At 51.0% G+C, this 21,716-nt stretch overlaps 1 protein-coding gene across 4 annotated transcripts in view; it reads right to left on the bottom strand.

Moving 5' to 3' along the window:
• Positions 1-21,716, bottom strand: part of TIAM1 (TIAM Rac1 associated GEF 1) — a 157,734-nt gene that overhangs the window by 113,877 nt on the left and 22,141 nt on the right. Inside the window, exons 2-4 of one of the 4 annotated variants that reach the window (XM_053970061.1) lie at positions 14,855-15,014; positions 14,351-14,448; positions 1,328-1,386 (exon numbers count right to left, since the gene is read on the bottom strand). The gene's annotated coding sequence lies outside the window, so the exon portion shown is untranslated. Of the gene's footprint in view, positions 1-1,327; positions 1,387-9,449; positions 9,496-14,350; positions 14,449-14,854; positions 15,015-21,716 lie in introns of those variants that run through there. The other 3 variants (XM_053970060.1, XM_053970067.1, XM_053970066.1) reach the window with 3 other exon arrangements.

Below are 21,716 nucleotides of genomic sequence, written 5' to 3'. Positions count from 1 at the left end.
AAAACTGAAAAAAAAACAAAAAAGGATTAACTTTTATGTTTGCCATGGAAGAAGCACCAGGCTCCAGGGCACCAGCCCCTCTGGCACGAGTCAGTATTTGATACAACAGAGTGGGAGAGAAGGGAAGAGAAGTGGAAACCTCTCCCATCTTTCTCTTATTTTGCCTTAAATGCACTGTAGTTTATGTCCTCAATAAAAGCCTTTGCATATCTTTCCAACTTAAATGTGGATTGGAACCTCAGGATTACTGCCCTGGCAGAATTAACGTATTAGACATAAAAACCATAACATTTCATTATCCATTGTAAACCACATGTGCTTTCCCCCTGGGGAGACTGGAAATATCACCCAATTTCACTATCATTTTGTGATAACTGGCTGCCCTGCCACATGTTCACACACTGGCACGCTCACTTTGAGGATATAGCAGCCCTCTGGTTTCATTCTTCTTTCTTTATGATGCTGACATTTTTTTTAATCGTCTTTTTCTGTTCTGTTTTTGTCTCTGTGAAGGCACCGCACTACAAAACCACTGGGCTGGAAAAAAAACAAAACAAACTTACCCTGGAACAAAAAAACAGCTCATATTTGTCTAGCTGGAAACATACCACAGCCTGATGTCTGGAGCAAGGGTAGAAGGCAACACAGAGGCAAGAAAACCTCAAACACAACAGGCAAGAAGACTCAGACTCATTTATGGGCACAGTGGGGTCTGTGGTCAGTAGTGAGGCACTGAAGGACAGAATCTCCTCCCTCTGCTGTTTAAACTCCCTGTATTCCTCCCTCTCACTGTTAGGCTGGCTGCAAATTCAAAGATCTGCACAGGCCACAGATTTTGCCCGTCTCTCTGGAAGGTCAGAACCGAGGAGCAGCACAACCCCCCACAGCACCAATGGGCCAGCTGGCAGCAATTTGGAGTGACCACACAGAGGAAGTGTGGGGAGGAGCAGGGGCCAGAGAGGAGCCTTTAGAAGCCTGGGTCACCCTTGTATTGCAGCTTGGAGGCTGCCTCGGGGAATCTTTGTATTTAATCAGTTTTGTATCTTTGCAAAGATTAGTGACCAACTGTGCCGATTTAGCGCTGCCAGTTTCTATAAACATTCCTGGACTTGCTTGCTTGGATAAAACATGCAGCTGCTGACACGGTCCCTCACATAAACATTGCACTCTGCATCTCCAAGAAGCCTGAACATTTTTATTCCCAAGAGACCTTTCCTCCTGCTCTGCCCCAGGACACAGAGGGGAAGGGGAGGTGAGCAGAGCAGGAGGAGGGTGGGCAGGAGCTGCCAACACACACCTTCACCAAATCCACCCCAGCCTTACTCACATGAGGCTGTCGCAGCAGCAAACAGGACCAAAGGGAAACATTGGTGTCCCACGTAGCTCCTGGAATGAAAAAGGAACATTAAAAGGTCGGCTTGAAGCATCTGCATACACAGAGCTGCTGTTCAGCTGCCTGACCCCCTGAAACACACCTCGGCCAAACTCCAGCAGCCAGGCTTTTGTCACTGACACCACCTCGACCTGTTAGTGCAGGGGGGGGAAATAATTCAAACCCAAATTGCTTCTCACTGTTTGCTGCATTTGCCAGAGCCACAAAAGCCAATTAAGGCGGTTTCCCTTCGCTCTGCGGTCGGTCAGCTCCAGACACTGAGGGCTGCAGGCAGCATTTCCTTGTTCCAAAGCATCTCTTTCCACAGGCCTTGGGTTCAGCAAGCTGTACCACTGCTGTTGAGCTGGAGGTTTACAGGAAGCTTGGCTCCCAGTTGAGTGCTCTCAGCAAAATTACTGCTCAGGGTTAGCGTGGATCTCACAGAACAATAACCTGGAAGCACTGGCAGAGGTCTCAGGTAGCAAAACAGAATGTGTTTAAAAAAGAAATCCCTCGAATGCCTGCACAATGAAGGCAGTAAAAGGTCACTTATCCCCAGCAAATATCATCCCCACACGCTGCTCAGAGATTGGAAACATGAGTGCATTGACACTCCCATGCAGCAGAGATTTCCTGTGGCTCTTCTCCCTGACCAGTGCCTCCCATCACCTCGGGACATGGATTTGTGGGAGGCAGAGCTTGCTGACGGCTCCTTATGGAAAATGCCTGTTCTCCCACACCAGGGAAGTGGGAAGAGCAGGGCATGCCATGGCCAACCCACCACAAGACACTGAGCCCCCTGAAGCCCTCGCAGCTCCGAGGGCTGGCGATGATGTAACAGCATCAGACATCTGCCAAAGAAATCAGCCAGCTCCAACATGCCTCGCTCCAAACCTGCACAGCAATTTCCATTCCAGAGCAGGAACCTGTACTGGGGTTTAATACCCTCTCCAACACACCCCTTTCCACAAAGAAAATCTGTGCCCACTGCTCCGGGAACACATGTAATCCTTGCAAGCAGATGTCAGCCCCCAAAGCTGAGAAAATGACTTTGTTCTCGGGGGTCAGGGAATTTAAAATGCACGGAGTTGGAATGTCCTGATGAGTTTGGTAACTTGAGCCCCGGGAGGAAACACCTGCTCTCTGAACAGCCCCTGCTGTTTTATCCACCTGTAATTCCATGGGAACGGCCTTTTGCTCGGTGACAATCCAGCAGCCACGGCCAGAGGGCTGGGAAAGAGAGGAGGGAGCTGCCAGGAGCCAGCAGCCCCGTGCCACAGCACTGCCCCACGCAGCAGCTCTCACGCAACACCCACCAAACCCAACACCAGCTCCTCCACCCAAACCCCCTGGAGGGACACCCGTTCACCCCAGCAGAGATTTGGGGTCACAGCCACCTCCCCTCTGCCAGCAAACAGCAAACATTTCCCAGGTTTTTACAGCAGGTAAAGTACGGCTCCGGGATCTCACAGGGAAGAAGAGGCGCAGCCAGAAAAAAGGGATTTTCACCAAAAAGTCAACAACAATTGGATGCAGTCATTATCCAAGAGATCTTCTTGGTAGAATCCCACAGGATGAAGCCCTGGATGGAAGAAGGGCCCATGAAACCTGGTTAATACTCAACGATCACCTCCTCCAAGCAGGAAGGCAGGTAAGAACTCCAGGAGACCTCCTGGAAAAACTGAAACACAAAAAGGAGGCTTACAGAGGGTGAAAGCAGAGACAGGCAGGCTGGGATTGTGCCAGCAGCCAGGCTGGACAAGGCTTGGTGCTAGTGTGTGGAAGGTGTCCCTGCCTGTGGCAGGGGCTGGAATGGGATGGGATTTAAGGCACAGCTAAACACAGGGTGTCCCACACACCTTGTGGAGCCAGGAGGGCTGGGCACCAGAGGGACTGTGTCTGTAGGGAGCTCAGGATTAGCAACACTTCTGGGAAATTTTATCCTGGGAAGGATATGGAGATCAGCCTGGAAGTCTTAATTCCTGCTGGCCTGAGTCCTAATGATGGGAATCATTAGGATGCTGTTGCTGTGCCACGATTAAATCTGAGCTGATTCCCGGGGCCAGGGCAGGCATTTCCACTTCCCAGCACCCCTGGAGGGGTGTGGAGAGCCCCGAGGAGAGGCTGTGCTGTCTCAGCTGGGATCAGGATGCAGCAGCTCCACAGAGCCTCCACCACCACCCTGTGCTCAGCACAGACTGGCTCTGCCAATGGCTGCCACAAGTGCCCAAAAAATCCTCCTCCCAGCCCAAAAAATCCTCCTCCAGCCCCTGTCCCATCACAAATGTCTGCCCCCAAGCAGCTCCCAGGGACACGAGGCACTTCCCTCCCTTGCCTGGCTGGGGCTGAAGAGCACAAGTGATGCACACACGACTCACGAGCAAGTCCCCAGGAGAAGCAGATGCTGGGCTCCCCAAACAGAGAGCAACAAACATCTCTGCCCATCCTCGAGTCCCTCCTGGGACAAAACCAGGCTGAGGGCAGCCCACTGCCACCAGCAGTGCCAGGAATCACCCCTGCTGCAGGTGAGGCAGGAGCTGTCCTGTAATTAACCCTGCACCAGAGCCCTCACAGGGAAAGACACCAAGCCCAGATTAGGCAGACAAGCTCAGCTCTGACAGCTCCTAAGCTTAGCTTAAAGCTGTATTTCAATAATATGTGTTTAACACAGCGCTCGGGATGTGCAGAGTTTTTAATGCATCTCTTGAAAGGTGAGCAGAAAAACAAATGAAAGTGTTGCTAAAAAAAGCCCCGTTTTCCCATGTAAACGAATGGAAGTTCAGCTCAAAGATCTACAAAGAGTTTTTATTTAGTGTAAGAAAAACCTGTGATACCCGACTACCCTCAGGTCAGAGCACTGATGTTTTCTCCCCCCAGGAGCTCCAGCCTTCTCAAGGATCTGTTTTGTCTTATCTACAAAAGCCTTTTCTTCCCTTTTGCTGCTCTGGAAGCTCGCAGGGAAACCCCAGCATCCCCAACAACTGCTGTAAATCCCCAGTTCTCTTCCTGATTTAAGCATGGCTACAAGAGCCTGGTATCATCAGCCAGCACTTATCCTGGAAAACATGTAACTCCAGTTCCACAATCCTATTACATGTGCTCCCAGCATTTGTACAGCAGAGATTTAGCTCTTAGCTCTCCATTGCTTTATCTCTTTCTGGGTTTGCCAGGGCAGAAATCAGCTCGGGCTATAAAGGGGTCATATCCAAATGCTTCTCCTGTCTTTGCTGCAAACCTGGGGAAAAAAGCTCACGTAGCTGCTGTGCACCCTCCCAGGAGGGTGCCCTGTCCTCCCCAAGGATCATGGTGGCTTCAGAGGTCTGACCAGCTGGAGGGCAAAGAGCCCATCGAGAGCAGAGATGGCAAAACACGAAATCAAATCCCAAAGGGATCCCCCAAACTCCACGTGCCCCTGGCCCTCCCTCTGCCCTACTCTATCTCCCTGCTTTTGTCAGCAAACGGAGCCATCCCTGTGTCTCAGCAACACACCCACCTCTTGCATAAAAAAATAAAACAAATCAGAACCAAACCACAGGAGCACTGTTCCCACAGGCCTCTGTCCACAGATACGTGTGCAGTTCCTGAATCACCATCTCCTCCATCTAACAGTGACACCCAGTTTTAAGGCTGCTTTCCCATCCACCTGCCAGCTACGTCTTCCCTGTGGTACCTGCCCTGTGCTCTTGCCCAACACCTGTCTCTTACCTCACATCACACCTCCAACACATTCCTGTCAACTCATGGTTTAGTCACCGTTAGCAAGCCCAAACCCCAGCTGGCTTTGCCAGGGCGACTCTTCTATCTCCGTGAGAACATCAGCCCAGCCTCCTGGATCCCTGCTCCACAAAGGCTGGGACAGCCCAGGGAGCAGGCAGTGCTCTCCAGAAACGACTCTCAGGGGAGAGCAGCGCTTCCAGAGGCTTTGGGCTCATCCTGCAGCAGCTCCACTCGAGGAGCACCGACTGGGAAGGACGTGGAGAGGAAAGGAAGGATTAAGACAAATGGCTGTGCAGATGTGTCAGTTAAAATCAAGCTGCCCAAACTCACAGCAACTCAGTTCTGGAGCATTAAAAAGTCATTTAAAAAAATAAAATCACCCTGATACTCGAGGATGCAATTTTCTTTTCTTTCCTGGAAAACACGCCAAGGGAAACAGAGAGGCGCTCACAGGCAGCCCCGCTAAAGCTGCTCACAAGAGTTTCTCCTCTTTTCCTCTCTAAGGCCAATTGCAGCTTTGGCTTCCAAGGGAACAGCCCACCTCACCTTGGGAGCGACCCCACAAGGAGCCATTCCCAGTAACACTCACAGTTTCACTCACGACATGGCCCTACAGGGAAATAAAACCCTACAATATGCCTGGGAGCGATCCCAGCCCTTTCCTCTGGAAAACATCTTCCCCCCACCCTGCAGCACCCTGAACTCCTCTGGCTGTGCTGTTTGGCTCTGCCCCATGGTCAGAGCCCGAGGTGGGGCTGCTGCAGCCCCTCACCCCTGACCCACCACTTCCACCATCCCTTCCTGCTCCTCCTCCTCCTCCCTGTTCCATCTGGCCCTTTCCCAGCAGCCAACAAGCCCAGCCTTTGTCCTCCCCTCCAGGCACCTCTGATCCCCGTGCCCTCTCCCCACCCTGCTCCCCACTGCATTGTGGCATCCAAGCACTGCAAAGTTTAGGGACATGTAAGAGTTCCTGGAGGGAAAAATTTATAAAATAGCCCTTGAGTGTGTGCTGAGTGGTTTTCTTGCAGACGGAGCTTGCACCTGGCTGCAGACACCACTGACTGTGGACACACTCCTCACCTCACCTGTCACCCAGCTCACTCCACCACCTGCCTTTGCTCACAGAAAGCCTGGGCTGGGGGCTGTGCCTTTGGTTTCTGTTCTGCAGCAGCCCCACAGAAGAAGAAAGCCTTGCAGCAATGTCTCCTGGCTCAGCAGGCTCCCCTGCCCTCACTGCTCTGCCATTGGCTTCCACAGGCACCTCTGGAAGAGCCCCTCTGCCACAGGTGCAGATCAAACACATCAAAGAGGGAAACCTGCCTCTGCTTTCACTTCGGCTTTGCCTTCACATCAGCCTCTCTGATGTGCTGCTTCCCTCTCATTACTGCTCCTTGTGCCCCCTGGTCCTGCCCACGCCTCTGGCCTTCGATTTCGCCCTCAGCTCCATCACCAGGAATATTTCATCAGTGCCTGCCCAGCTCCTCTCCTCCCTCAGAGCCCATCTTTGCACCTGCTCCTCCCCGACGCTTTTCCTGTCCAGGTGATGGCTTTCTTTGTGGCAGGGCTGCGAGACCCGAGCTGCTCCAGGGCTGACACATCCCCTGGGGCAAAGCCCCGCTCTGGGAGCAGCACAGCAGCAGCAGGAAGGTGGCAATCTGCACCAGATCTCTGTTTATACACACACACACACACAAGAACGCTGCTAAGTGCTTTCTGAGAGGGAGGTGGGACCAGAGAGCTCCTCTAACCTACACAATCCTACCATTCTGTCAGTTTCTTGTAAACAAAATAATCCAGGCTGGAGCTGGAAGCGGCTGCTCACTTGACAGCACAGCAGAGAGGTCTCGCAGCTCGTGTCCCCTCTGCTGTGGCATTTCCCTTCTCAAATCCATCACAACTCAGACAGGACGTCAAAGGTCTCTTCCTAGAGCCCTACCTCTGCAAATCCTCCCGTAAGGAAGGAGATAATTGCACCTGCTTAAGGCTCAGGGACGTCACGGCAGTGTAACATGCAATTATTGTAGCACCTGGAAGAATTGGAGAGAGAAAGCAGCAGTGCAAGTCCCCACTGCTCAAAAAAACACTTCATGCTTTTCCCTTTGCCCAGTGCTTTCTGACAGGGAAGGGAGGGCTGATTTGGGGAGGATTTCAATGGAATTAATTTTATTTTTATTTTATTAAGCCTGTTCCCAGCCCAAAGGTGCCCATGGCTTCCAGTGGCATTTCCCAGAGGAGGAATTCTGCCCCTGGAAAGCGAGGAGCTCCCAGCTAGCACCACTAAGAGGGAGATGATGCTCAGTTTGACAATGAGGCTGTCAGTGGGCTCTGAAATGTCACTCCCACACCTCGCAGATGCAGTTGGCTCATCCCTCGTTTCACAGCAATGTACTGGAGCTCCTTTTGTAACTGATACAAAATGTTTCACCAGGCTGGAGCTTTCATTTGGAAAAAAAAGAGCTCTCCTTCCCTTCCCATTGAAAGGCATTTTAATTAATCGTCTTGAACATATTTAAACTGTTCCATCCTTTCGAAAGACACTTTTCCAGGAACAAACCATGTCCTTAAGAAAAACCCATATGGCACCAAGCTGAACTTAAAAAGCCCCAAAACACCACAAAAAAACCGAACTGATATTTCAAGAAGGTGGATCTTCCACCTGTCATCATTCTTGTCCCCGACTTTGCCAGACCTTTTATCTGTGAATAACTCTGGAAGGATAACCAGGACAAATGTTTGTATGATGGCAGCTTGACAGTGTAACTTGTTTTGAAACAAGCATGTAAGATAAATCACAACTGGAATGACAGGAAAAAAAAACCAAGAGAGACGAGACACCAAAAACCCGTGGGAGAGAGATAACACAAGTTCCATGGAGATCTGGTATCTAATCTTACAGTGAGCCCATCATTTCAGTACCAAAAATAATCCATTAGATGAGCTTTCCTTTTCAGCATCCATTTTCAATCCATACAAAAATTGTCCCAAAAAGCCTTAAGCACCAACCACTGCAATCTTCACGTCCTCTCTATCCCTTCACATTTCTTGCTCCTCTCTGGCCAAATTCAGGTGGAAAAGGAGGAAAGCCCTACAAAGCAGCCCAACTTCACTCCATCCTCCATCCTGGATATATGAAAACGTGGATGTAGAAAGCAAAATTTATCCCCAAGGTAATATTTCACTCAGAAATAAAGCTTCCATTTTCATCCTGTGGCAACTCAACCTCCCCTCCTTGCCAGTCCTGACCTGGAGCTTTGTGGAAACTGGACTGGGCTGTGACATTTTCCAGATCTATACACCCATGTGCTGCTCCTTCAACTTCATCAGCTAGACACACCAGATTTGCCTCCTAGGGCTGGAGCAACACTGCTCTCTGTTCCATCACACAAAGTTTGAAAGTGAACTCTGTTAGGTGGGTTATTTGTCTTAAAACCAAGGCAATGGTCGCTTCATCACTGGCAATAAAATCAGCTTGTCCTTAGAACTCATCACAGCTCTGTAAACTGCTCTTCTGCTCCCACAGGAGGCTGAATTTTCTTGTTGGAGAAAACTGGCTATGTAAAAATATTCCCAATACATAAAGTCTAAATCAGCCCATGGATTGGTTGCTGGTACTTGGTTGGAGAAAGGAAGACAAGCACACCCCACACCAAATCCTGTGCAGTTGTTCTCCTCCATTACACAAACACTTGGCAGGCTCCCACTGTAAAATTTATGCACTAAAATTAGCTCTCACAATCGCAATCAATTGCAACAATCAAGCATAAGTAATTCCAGGGAAAGGAAAAGGAGGAAAAAAAAAAAAAAAAAAAAAAAGAGAAAAAGAGGTGAGCATGGCAAACAGTGCCAGAGCACTGCAGTGGTTCCTCCACGGGTCCATCCTTGTGTCCAGCAGAGTTTTCCTGCCTGTTGTGTGCAGGGCTGCAAATACAGCACTTTTTCCCCTCCTGTGTGATGCACTGGCACACACAGCCATGGGACAGCACCAGAGCACAGCTTTGTGCAGGTTTTTGGTTTTTTTCCCCTCCTTGAAACAACAACTGGTGAAACTTGTAATAAATGTTACATTGCTTGGAAGGGAAGGCAGAAAATGTATATAAACTTCTGTCAGCCAAACACACATGGCAGGAATATGCTGGAGAGCACAGAATGCTCCAGAGAACACAAGGAATTACCAGCCCTCCCTGGGTAATTGAGTGTAAATATTACAGCTGATGGTCTCTTCTCTCCCACATACAAATAAATATCTGTGCCCCCACCTTCATGTGGGCTGTGCTCTGTCTCCTTACACCAACAATCTACATAACTTCTGGCCCCTGAGAACCTACATCTTGCATGTCATCACACATTAAAACTCAATTACCTGCCACTGTTTCCATTCCCTTCTGGGCTTTGGGCTGGATTTCTATTTCAAGCAGGTCGCAGCTGTATTACAAAGGAGCAGAGACAGATAAACAAGCAGATGGTGTTAGAGACACATTTTTGTGTTGCAAGGAGTGCAAGAAGCTGGCGTGGTACAGCCTGATCCAACCAGCAAAGCCCTTGGTAGCACAGAAATGTCTCCCCTCCTCAGCTCCCAACAGCAGATGCTCTTCTGACCCACACTTATCCCACCAAAGACAAAACCAAGCATAAATTCATCATTCTCCCTATCACCTAAAAGCTACTTGAAACCCAAGCACGCTGAGAACATTTGGGATTATTTCATATTTTATAAGACGGTATTTGCACTTCCAATGCAACTGCAAATGATAAAAGTTATGCACAAAACGTAGGAGTGAAATCAAGTTATCTAAAATTCCTCATTGTGCGTCTGTATCAAGAGCAAAAAACATTTAGAGAACGATTTTTAATATACATATATATATATATATATATATATATGAGCTACCTGGGATAGTTTTAAATATAGCACAAAAATGGAGATGGCTAGAGGAAAGGATCTGGAGGAAAATGAAGCTGGGAATCAGGAATGGAACAACACACCAACACACTGCAGAACACCCTCCAAAAGTGATGGAAAGATCACCTCTGCAGAAAAGCTTTGCCTCAGCAGAAGATGACCACTGAACAATTCCCTGAAAATCTCACAGTGCCATGGAAAAGCAGCGGCATCCCAAACACAGGAATCTTCTCACACTGGAGAGACAGGGAAAAGCAAAACAGCCACACTCCAGAAGAACCTTAAAACCCCGTCACAAAAACAAACAGCAGCAGCGAGCTGTGCAGCCGTGCTCCCAGAAAGGAGAGCCCTCCTGGAGTGCCTGCCCCGCTCCAGGGCCACCAGCAGGGATCCAGCAGGAATTCCAGCCCTGGCACGGCCAGGCTGGCACCACAGGTGTGCCCAGGCAGGCGGCAGCTCGGGGGACAGGCACACACACGCTCACACACGTGGGTACGCGGGAGGAACGCCCGGGATGCACTGGCAGCTCCCTCTCCTGCACAGAGTCCATCCAGCCCTGGTTACCTCTGTCCCATGCCAGCCCCAGAGACACAGCCGTGGCCTCTGAGTGCCCTGGGAGCCCCCAGAGCCACGTCCTGAGCTCCAGAGAGGCTCTGCCACCCCGGCAGCAGCTATTTTTGGAGATCTCTCTGGTTGCTAGGGCAAACTCCCAGCGATGAGCACCATCCTCCAGGCAGGGTCTTGTGTGCCAGTCAGGAGAGGGGGAAGCAATTGAGAGGAGGGATGACTAAGCAGGGCAACGTGAGAAACCAAACAAAATGCCAGCCTGGGGAGAAAAACACGGCCGTGGCTCCCATCGGGGCTCAGCTGAACTCCTACGTGGAACCAGCCTGGCTGCATGGAGCCAACAGAGCCCTGATGGCCTGGGAGACATTTCCAAAGGCTGTGCAAGGCCTCCTGCTGCCCCCAGGCAGGATGAACTCCACCCCAACACCAGCCCCGAGCCAGAGCATGTGTGCACACAGCTCTCCTGGACTGCTGTTCCTGGTGCTTTACACCAGGGAGTCAGCCAGGCAGACAGAGGGGAAGCACTTGGCCCTCAACTGCACACCAAGTCTCCTGCAAAATTAGGAAATTGCTCCAGATGCTCAAAATCCCACTAATAACTGATGGATCAGGTTTCTAGGAGCTGTAGGCATGGACAGCTTCTCATTTTCAGAATTACTGGAGCCTTGGTTTACACCAGCCTCTTACACATCTGGATAGTCTTACATAGTTTACAAAAGACCATGACAGTTTTCTATTCATTTCTAGCTCTTATTTTGAGCTTTCAGCTCAAAAAACATCTTTAGAAAGTTAACAGGGGAGAGGTGGTAAAGAGAGGACAAAGTTGGGGGGGTATAAACCCTGTTGTTCCCTTTTTTCCACAAACAGTGAAGAAACTCATACAATAATCTCACTTAGGCTTCTAAATAACTCAGTTTTGAAAAATGGGGTTTAAACACCACTGAAACCTAAGACCATAAAGAGAAAAACATATGTGCACATGGACTTAAGAAAGCAAACAGCTTTTCAAAGCAGAACTCCTCTGACACTCCTAAAGAAAGTGTTTTTTATTTAAACCATCACCAGCTGAAGGGCAAGAGAAGGACTCCAGCACATGTCAGCAAGAACTCCCACACCACACAGGCAAAAACACTGGCACAAAAGTAAACTAATTGCTTTCTAAGCTGCTAAGATGCCATTAAAAACTACTATCTATATATATATATATGTCCATGTGATACTTGTACAGGAACACATCCACTCATCACAATTTAGGGCTTTTTTAAGATAACTTCAGGAGAGAATTCGGCCATAGGACAACACCCTTGTATAGAAAGGGCTCAAGAGGAAGACATGCTCCAATCCACGTGAAATCCCCCAGAGTCAGGAGACCCAGCCTTATCGACAGAGATCCTTGGAGGGCTCCTCCAGCCCTGCTGATTGTGTGATTCCCTTCTCCACTTGCCATTAGAGGCAATACAGGTTAATAAATGTTGGGGAGGAGCGTGCCTGTAGCGTGACCAGGATGCTCAGAGTGGTCAGAAGTGTCCTGGAGCACCAGGAAGCTCGTGGGGAGGACACAGAGTTCAGTTAGGGAAGGAGGACGGGAGGGACTGGGAGCTCTGGGATGTTTTGGGTGAGATACACACACGGGCTCCCCCCTGAGAAGCCTCTGAGTTTAAAAGGTGCTTTAACCTGCCTCAGATCTATATAAACAGAGATGGCAGAAACAACTGCCTGGAGCAGCCTGGGAAGAGGAGCTCTGCTCTCAGCTTTCACCGTGCAGCTCCGTGCTGGAGGAGAGGGAAGAGGGAAGCAGAGGAACCTCGCTGGACAGGAACAGCCCTGCTTCCTTTGGATTCTGGGTCACCAGGACCGTTCACCCCCCAGCAGCAGCCACTGCCCCGTGCCAGGCAGCACGGGTGAGTGGCACCAGCCTCTCCAAGCTGCACAAGGGACCCGCTGCCACTCTGGGGACACAGCCTGCCACTGCCACTCGGGGCGGGGCGAGGCACGGAGGGACAGCGTGGCCAGTGCCAGCCCTGGGGCCCGGCCCGTGTGGCACTGAGGAGAAGCCCAGGGCTAAGGGCTGCCCCAGAAGCCCAGCTCACCCTGCTCAGGTGCTGCGTGTGCCTCTGGAGGAGCGCTGGAGTTGAGGGAAAGGTCAGCCCGAGCTGCTGCGCTCCCGCTTCCAGCCCTCCTCCCCGGGCTGCACAGCTTCTAGATTAATCTGGCTCTTTGGGCTCGTGGGCTTTTATTGTGATTCTCAGGGCAAAGCCTGGCTTTGCGAGGGCTTTTTGCAGCTCCACTCCTCCCAGCCTGCTCCCTGAAGCGGCTCCTCAAAAGCCAAGGAAGGGAATGTGCTTAGTCTCCTCCTCATCCCCCGCTCCCTGGAACACTTTAATCAGGACCAGCCCTGCTTCGTGGCACTGTGCTCCACGGGTCACACCAGGGGGTCAGCCTGCACCAATCCCCCCTCCCCAAATCCTGACCTCCCGACTTGAGGATGCCAGAGGGCAAGAAATCCTGCTTCTGTGCAACAAGGCATTGTTAAAGGGAAAATTCCTCTTTTTTTTTTTTTTTTTTTTCCCCTACATCCTTTACAAGTCTGGGGGAATTGGGATTGTTCAGCCTGCAGAAGAGAAGGCTTTGGGGTGACCTCATTGCAGCCCTTCAGGACCTGAAGGAGCTGCAGGAAAGATGGAGAGAGACTGTTTAAAAGGGTGACAGGAGAAGGGGGAATGGCTTCCCACTGCCAGAGGGCAGGGTTAGATGGGATATTGGGAAGGAATTGTTCCCTGTGAGGGCCCTGCGTGCCCAGAGCAGCTTTGGCTGCCCCTGGATCCCTGAAGTGTCCAAGGCCAGGTTGGATGGGGCTTGGAGCAGCCTGGGACAGTGGAAGTGTCCCTGCCCATGGCAGGGGGTGGCACTGGAGGAGCTTTAAGGCCCCTTCCCACTCAAAGCATTCTGTGATCTGTGTGTTTATTGCCCCACAGCAGAAATCACCCTATGCCCACCAAAACCAGGCAGGAATTTACTGACCCCACTCAGACACTGGTGGGAACTGCTGCAGTGCCATCCTCCAGAGCCCCAGAGTCACACAGCACGGGTGGGCAACGCCATCCATCCTCCTTGCACCTCTTCTTCCCCTCCACAACAGAAGGCTCGGGGTTATGCAGCATCTCCAGCACTGCTCCCTGCACAGTCCCAGTGCCACAGGCAGGCACCAGCAGCCCTTACAGGGCCAGACTGTCAGGAGACACCTCTGCCCCACCAAAGCACACGAGCTGGCCCGTGGACACGCACCTGAATGGGCACAGGGCAGTGCCAGCCACAGGAAAATCCCAAATCCTCCATGGGAGGGCAAGCCCAGCACTGGCCCAGAGCTCAGGGCCACACTGGAGAAACCCCCTCCTTGCAAATGGTCCTTGGAAATACGGCGTGGCCAGGCTCCAGGCATCCAAACCACGAGGTCTGCTTCACACCTGCCGTTTGCTGGGGTTTTTTTTTTAGTGGCTTGGTTTTCTTAACTGCTGCTGGGTCCATGTGACAAATTTTAAGCACGTGAGACTTGAATCCTCATGACTAAAGAAGCAGAGAAAAGGGGGGGACGTGTGGTGGGACACACATGATGCCACAACAGACACCCACACATTTAAACTATAAAAATCTAAGAGGAAGGATAGCACAGGAGTTTTGTCCCAGAAGTAGCAAAGCCGTAATTTTTTCTTTCTTGAAAACACCTCAGTCACTGAAGGAAGAAAAAAATAGAAGAGAAGAATGGAGTGGCGGTCTGACATGTCATTTGTACTCACCTTGGCACGATCTCTTGTTTTCCAGAGGTCTAACAGCTCCCAGGTGAACACAGCAGCTCCAGAGGGACGGAGTTTGACAGCGCCGTCTGCAGAGATCCCTGGAAAGCAGAGGGGCCGAGTTTTCCCTCGGGGCAGTCCCACTGACAACAATTTCGGCTTTCAGGGTTCCTGCACTTGGCTTCTGGGTGGCAGAAGGGTGTGGAGAGGAGTCCCCGTGGGACGCAGGAGGATCCTCCTGCGCGGAGAGCAGACGGGCTGAGCGGCACTCACGGCTCTGCTCGGCCGGGAAGCACAGCCTGCCACGGGAACTGCAAGGAGCTGCTTTCTTTGAGGCACAGAGCCCACGTCTCACTGAGAGCTGCTCACAGGCAAACATCTGAGCTGCACTCAAGCCTCTCCACTCCCATGTGCTGCCCAGAAGAGGCCAGTCCCACCCAGAGCAAAGACATTGGGAATTGTTCCTCCCCCCAGCTAGAGGCAGGTGAAATGAAGGAATGCACCCACCACTGAAGGGTTTGGAGGGAGACTCCCCAAGGGACCACGAGGCTCAGCAGGCTGTCAGCCCACATCAGCTGCAGAGCCCCTGGGACCAGTCCCAGTCCTGCAGAGCCCGTGGCGAGTGGAGTGACCCAGTAATCCAATTAGGCTGGCTGGAGACACAAACCTGAAGGAAAGAAGGGGAAAGCAGCAGGGAAAAAACTCTGCCCGAAGCAGAGTGTATCCTCCTTACTGCCCCGACCTGCAGCTCGAGCAGGAGCTCAGCTGGGAGCAGTGACTGGGAGAGCCCAGCCTGGAGCCCCTGCCCAAAGCTGCACAGAGCCCAGGCATGAGCATCCTGCCCAGGAAAGCCTGGAATGGGGACTCCAGCCTGCTCCAGCTGCTGCCCTGGCTTCTGTCACACAGCATTCAGCCACTGCTGGCCATTCCCAGCAGGGCAGTATCCAGAAACCACGTGGCTGCAATGGGACGTGGGGAGGGACTGCATGATCCTCACGAGTCCCTCCCAGCTCCAGATATTCCATGATCCTGTGGTCATTCCTTCTGAACACAGCTGGGTGGCCGAGGCTGCTCCTGGGAGCCCTCCCTCGGGGTTCTGTTCCCTTCTGTCCATCCCACCAGGTGCCCAACTCCAGAGAATATCCATCCCATGGATGCCTCACATCAAACATAAACATGAACAAGTCCAGGAGAAAGCACCCACTCAGCTTTAAAGGTCAGAGCCCCCAGGAAGAGAAGGGAAGTGCAATTTGGGAAAAAACCCACCATGGCAAAAAGGGGATTTCTGGGTAAAACAAGCGTTTAGCTAACTGCCAGTGGTTTCCACATGCCTGAGAAATGAGCATGGCCAAAGTGCTAAAAACATGTTTTAGGAAACTTTCTGGCTGGACTCTGGCTTCTGCTGAGACAGGAGGTCATGACAGACTCAAAGCCAGAGAAGGAGACTGCAGCCACCAATGGATTTGTTTGTGGGTGTAAAAGCTCAAAAGCACAAAACCATCACCTCAGCTCCCATGCTGGAAGCCAGGCAGCATCATCTGGGAGTTGGGAAAACAACAAAATTAAAGAAAAAAGCCTTATAAATGCCACTGCTCTGGAAAACTAGAATTCTTAATAGGAAAATAAACATAAGGCTTGTTGCAGCTGATGATAACTATCAGCATGTCAGGGGTTTCATGGTTTCTCCATTAGTATAACAAAAGCATCTTGCTTGAGCTGCAGGAGTTAAAAATGCAGAACATCCTGACTTCCCAGAGATAATTCTGCAAACAAGGAGTGACAAGGATGCACTTCCACCACTGATTTCTTTCATGAATAACTCTATCAGCGCTTTCACTCCGCAGGGAGATCCAGGTGTTTTATCAAGATGGATTTACACTCCAAGATCCAGGTTTGAAAGCATGACAGGCTGAGGAGCTGGGCATCAATCTCTTGCCTGGAAAACTCCCTTCTCCTGAGAATGACCCAAAGGGATCCTTTTCTCTCTATCCTGCGCCACAAATGAAGAGGAGGCACCAGTGAAGCCTCTGCTGGGCTACCAACCCCTGTGTGAGCGTGGCCAGCAGCTGCACAGGCCCAGGGAGCCACCAAATGCTCAGCAAACACAACATTTTTGTAGCCTCTCCACGGACGATTAGCAACAGAGCCCGAAATGTCAGAACCTGACTCTTAATTACCGAAGTCTGCACTTAATGACTCCAATTACAATTTCCACTGATTTCTGAAAATTGGATTCTCCACTAGTCACAGTGTTTAAATGAGTTTGTTACCTCATTTGTGGTAATTATACTCTGACAAACTAATTTAAAATACAGTAGAGATTTCTAAAATACTACTTAAAAATGGTGGGGATTTAAGAACAAAACATTTCTTAAGGCTCCCCCTTTCCACATTTTTTTTATCACATTCCTTTCAGGGCCCAGGAATGCAGAGGGTTAAAAGATGAGAGATACAAAGGGCAGTATTTCAAAATGCCACCAGAAGGATGTTTTACAAGTAGGAAACAGTTTTGTTTCTGTGATAGAAACTCACTGTCTTATCCCCCTGTATCACAGAAATTGACTTCTCCTTTTACCCTAAATCCCCCAGAAGCTGCTCTTCTCAGGCTCACCATCAGCAGAGCCACAGAGGAGCCCAGCAAGAAGGAGAATCACCAGGAAGGGATAAATCCATGTCTGAGGCACGACTAAGAGCTCTGTCCCTCCCCTGCAGGCTGACACCTAGCACCAAACCTGCCCTGGGTGAGCCTGGCTTCTGCAGGATGCAGCTGCACCCACCTGGGGATGCCTCCCCTGTACTGGGGAATTGTTTTCAGGCTCCTGCTCATAATCAGTAAAATGAGAAAGCACAGGAGAGTCCATTTCAAACAGCTAAGCCACAACAGAAAGAACACAGTAAAATGTGACATTTTAGGGCTTGTATGATACAGAGAGCAGCGATTTCTCCAGAGCCTGCCTTTTCCATGCATTTTTCTCCTGGAAAAAAGGGAAGGAAAAGCCACCAGCATCCCCCAGTCCCTTTGCCAACCTCCAGAGTCAGAGATCCAAAGCTCAGAGCCCGGAGTTGCAGCAGCCTGGCAGGAGCCACGGGAGCTGTCAGGTGCCCACAGGAGCCGTGGCAAAGGCGAGGTGGCAGTGCCAGACAGCACCACCGCAGGAGTGAGCCCCAGCACCTGGGCAAAGTCATCCTGATCCCTGCAGGAGCCAGCAAGGACACGGCAAGAGCCACCTGAGGGGAAGGTGCAAACGGGGCTTCAGGTTCTGAGGGATCACAGCTGCCCCAAAGGAGTGCTGACAGCTCTAGAGGGATGCTGGGGTGCCACCCTCCAGCCCCTCACAGGGACACAAAGCCCCCAGCAGCCCAGCAGAGCTGGGCAGGAGCACAGAGCAAACCTGCTGCACGTGTTCGCTGGGCACAGAGTTAATTCAGGAGGCACAGGGACTTACAGACTTACTCTTAAGTCCCTGGCACAGCTGCTCCTTGCAGAGATACCTTTTCATTCTGCTCGTTTCTGCTTTATTCTCGTTCTTGTCTTTCACAGACACCCATTACTCAGCAGCGGTTGCAGGATTTTATGTTCACATATGGTTTAAAGAGGTGGCTGTTTAATGTTCCCTATATGTAAATAACTACATGCTGCTCCAGTCCCTGCAGAGCAAGTGAAGGAATGATTAGATTATAAATCTCCAGCACAGAAACATGTCAGGTTGGTTTTTATCTACAAACACATTAGAGCTTACACTGGGTTACATTTGCTATCTTCCCTTTTACCCACAAATTCCCATTGCTTTTAATGAGCATATAAAGCAAACAGCAACTTTTTTTTTTTTTCCCCATTTTTTGGGAAATAAAAAATCCCAAAAAGCAGGAGCCCGGGGAGCAGCCAGGGTCCTGTAGCCACCCCTCTGCCTGAGGCAGGGTTTCAGCACCACAGTGCAAAGCTGAGTCCGGAGTGTCGGCTCCAGGGGTTGTGCTGTGGGTGCCTGGGAACCCCATGGCAGAGTGGGGGGCAGCAGCCCCGTCCCCTGTGCTGGCACTGCTGGGGCACCTCCAGGGCTGTGGCCAGTTCTGGGCTTCTCACTCCAGGAGACACCTGGAGGGGCTGGAGCGTGTCCAGGGTAGGGAACGGAGCTGGGAAGGGAATGGAGCCCCAGGAGGGGCTGGGGGAGCTGGGAAGGGGCTCAGCCTGGAGAAAAGGAGGTTTGAGGGGACCTTGTGGCTCTGCACAGCTCCTGCCAGGAAGGGACAGCTGGGGGGGGGAACAGGGACAGGAGGAGAGGGAACGGCCTCAGGCTGGGCCAGGGCAGGCTCAGGGTGGACACCAGGAGGAATTTCTCCATGGGAAGGGTGCTCAGGGATTGGCTGGGGCTGCCCAGGGATGCTTGGAATGCCCATCCCTGCAGGTGGCACCCAGTGCTTTGGGCTGGTGACAAGGTGGGCGTGGGGCACAGCTCGGACTCCGTGGCCTCAGAGGGCTTTTCCAGCCTCAGTGATTCTGTGATTCCACCTGGGGAAAGGCCCCACGGGACAGCGTGGCAACTCCTGCCCCCCTCCATGCTGGTGCCCCTCAGGAGCAGGAGTCAGTGCACAGGCAGCCAGCTTCACCTTGAACCAACACCAGCCACGGGGCACTCGTGGAATCACAGAATGCAACCGCAGAATGCATCTGAGACCTTTGAGCCCAGGCAGCTCCCAGCAGCCCAGGTGGCTCAGCAGTGCAGCACAGCGTGGCAGGAGCCAGGAGGGCAAACACCTGCACTTCAAATGGCTCTGCTTCTCCTGTAGTTGTGGCATAACCCCAGCGCTGCTGCTGGAAACCAAAACACGTTTTTCAGTGCAATTTATCATCTATTTCACATGGCTGACAGTATTCATTTCAAATCAAAGCTCCCAGGCCAAGCACATTAAAACCATTTCTGTTTTTCAGAAGTGAATGCCACGAGGGCGAGGAGCAACATTAACATACCCACTCACATTTCCAGCCTGCCCGGTATCAGAAACCAGCACGGACAGAATCATCTTTTGAACTTTCCACGGTGGAGAAACACTTTAAATAGAGGAGATACACAAATCCTTGCTCAGCTGGTCTCCCTTCCTTCAGAGCCACGACAGACCATAGGAAACACCCCTGATACTCCCAGGCTGTGCAAAGCAAGGAAAGCAAGGCAGAAAGCTCTCCCTGGATCTCAGGAAGACAGCCTACAGCCACAGGTAAATAGGAGACCACCATCCCAGGCACCCCCAGGCAGCCCCTGCTGCACCCACAAAGGCACCAAAGTCACTCAAGTGCCACCACAAAGGTGCCAGGGCTCCCCCTGCAAGCACCTGCCTGGGTGGGGGGTGTAGAAATCCATCCCTGGTGGCAAACAAATGAGCAAAACCAGGGAAAGGCTCAGAAGGCAGAAATGAAGATGCTAATTAATGAAGAAGGCAGGAGGAAAGAAAAAAAGCCCTTGGCCTGTGGAAGCAGGCAGCAGATAGCCTGAAACTGGGTATTAATTCAATTTATACAAATGCAGTCCAAGCTATCAAGTTTGGGCATAGCCTCTCTGTAGTGAGGAGTCATTGCAGTGACTGCAAGAGCTACAGGATCCAAAAACTGCTCCAGACCAACGCTGCAGAACCAGGCTGGAAGGAACCCCAAAGCTGCTCAGGGTTGCCTTTTCCTACCCCACACTGTCCTGCTACACTACCAAGGAATCCTTGCCCAAATCCAGCCCCTGGACCCCATTTCTGCTGACCTAAAGCTATCCTGCAGCAGATGATGGATATTGCCTACCCCAGCAGCCTCTCCTGCCTGGCATTGCTCTGCATATTAATGATCCCTAATGACACCTAAAAGCCTCTGCAAAGTCTCACATATGGATTTTACCACTTAGGCTGAAGCCAAAAAGAGCCAACAAGGGCAGAGTGTGTTTAATGACCAAAACCAAGCAAGGAAAGCATTCATTAAGACATCATCTGACTCCTGTGGAAAGGGGCATTAAGATGATTTTTATCCTGGACCAGTGGTGGGAGGTGAGGAAGGTGATGAGTAATATCAGTGTGAAAGGCATCTTTAAAATATGCATTATTTTAGTTGGCAGGGAATAAGTCTGTTCAGTGGAAGCAGGGGAGGGGGGAAAATGGTCAGGGGAGTGAAGGGAGAGAGCTGCCTGCCCATGACATTGTCAGCTTCGGACAGGGATGGAGACTAGTCCTCAGGAATATAAATCACCTTCAGCCAGGGCTCCTGAGTGCTCTGCTTCCCGTGACTGCTGAGGAGGCTCTGTCAGCTGATCCTCACCTCTGAGATCAGGATGATGACTTGGGGGGGTAAGGCTGAAAAGAGGGGTTAATTAAACAAAGAGGCAAATAGGCAAGAGACTTGAGGAATTGATTAGACAATGAAAGTAAATGACTTGGCAAAACAACCCTGGTATCACATCCAACAGATGCAGTGCTGCTCTAGTGATTGATATTCTCACTGGATGTTCCTGCAGCAATGGGGAGTGCTGGGACTTTTATTGGGGTAAATGAAATCACAGCCCAGACCCCTCCTTTTCTACTCTGTGCAAGGAGAAAAAGCTGCCAGGGACCTCTTCATCCAGAAATCAAAGCATCACCAAGGACTCAGGAAAACAATCACTTTGCCAAATAAGACTCAGAAGAATATATTCATCAAGCTTCCGTGGCATTTGTCATTTGATTGCTTGGAGGAACAGTGCATCAACATCCACACAGCTGACCAGAACCAGAACTCCAGTGTCCTTCTTCATTTCTGCTCTACAGATAGACTGTGCATTTTCCACATATTTTCCACACTCCTGTGCAGATCTATTTCTGTTTGTGAAGTCACGTGGCCAGGGGAAGGCCCAGAGCCTTGGGAAAAAACACGTGTCAAACACAGACCATGCCTATGTTACTCATCCAAAGGTTAATTAACACTTTTTTGGTAAGGTTTGGGTGAAGAAAAGAGACTTCAGCCTGCTTTCAAGTCTTGAATCGTTGTGTTCATGAGGCCAGGACTACAGCTGGGATAAATTTCCTTCCCACCACCATCAATCCCAGGTCGGAGCGCTGAGACATCCCGGCCGGCGCAGGCTGCCCTGCATTCTTAACCTTCATTAGACATCATTGTTAATCACTGACCCATTCTCCGGCCGCCCTCGTTGCTAAGCGACCCCTTTTTGCTCCAGATACTTCTTAAAGCTGGTTAAGAAATGGCCAAAAGTCAGCAGAGTGAGGATTGAGACTAATGGGGATGGATCTCGTCTGAAGCGAGGGAGACTCACCCACGCCTCTACCCACGGTGTAAAAACCACTCAGTAATGTCACCCTGGGACCTGTGACAGCCCCTCAGAGCAGCCCTGAGGTTCACACACCTCCC

Source organism: Vidua macroura, chromosome 2 (assembly GCF_024509145.1).
Source record: "Vidua macroura isolate BioBank_ID:100142 chromosome 2, ASM2450914v1, whole genome shotgun sequence".
Lineage (NCBI taxonomy): Eukaryota > Metazoa > Chordata > Aves > Passeriformes > Viduidae > Vidua > Vidua macroura.
This window is presented reverse-complemented; position numbering and strand designations above follow the sequence as displayed.